An 878-nucleotide genomic window follows, 5' to 3' on the forward strand; every position below is an offset into this window, starting at 1 on the left:
CTTTGACAGAAGGCACAGAAAATATTTCCTACCCAGCATTACTTTATAATTCCATGGGTATATGAATATAGCATATAGAAAATTTAATATACAAGTATTCTATGACCTAAGTTTGTTCAATAAAATGCACAAAATTCCATTTCTCTCATGTATGAAAATGAGCATTGTTTGTTCTGTTTTCTGACCTTATCATCTCACTGTTAAATGCTGTTGAGCCTGTCAAGTTGGTTCCAACTCACAGTGATCCTGTATAGGGTGTCCAAGGAGTGGCTGGTAAGCTTGAACCACCAACCTTGCAATTCAAACCGACCTGGCAGTCCAGTGCATTAATGTGCAGCGCCACACCAGGACTCCTGTCATCTCATGTCTCATGGTAAATGGTTTTAATTTTTTAAATGTATTCATTAAACAATTAAAATAATCATTTCAGAATTTTCCAAGTATAAAAGAGTGTAGTCTTTTTGACAGCTGTGTTCTGGCGACTTGGTTTCCCATCCCCAAAAGAAACCCATAATGTCCATGTTTTTTGTGAGTCATTCCAGAGATTTCTAATGTATATTCAAGTTCCTATATATAGCATTTCTCTTATCAATTTTCTACACAGATAGAAGAACATGCATAATGCTGTGCCTGTCTTTTTTAAAGATTTGAACATCAATGTCGTATCAGTCAGAGAATAATTTGTTTCTCTTCCATTGTAGTATATCTGTCTGAGCTAAAATGGATTTCAGTGGTGAAGACACTGCTTGAAAACTGAAGACAATGTAGAAGGCCTTTACTTAAGACTTGGGAGATTGGTCTCACCAGAATGATCTTTTTGATGGTATTACTGAGCTGGGGTGCTTTAAAATTTGATAAACTCAAGTTTATCCATTTTT

Source organism: Chrysochloris asiatica, unplaced genomic scaffold (assembly GCF_000296735.1).
Source record: "Chrysochloris asiatica unplaced genomic scaffold, ChrAsi1.0 scaffold00031, whole genome shotgun sequence".
Taxonomy (NCBI): domain Eukaryota; kingdom Metazoa; phylum Chordata; class Mammalia; order Afrosoricida; family Chrysochloridae; genus Chrysochloris; species Chrysochloris asiatica.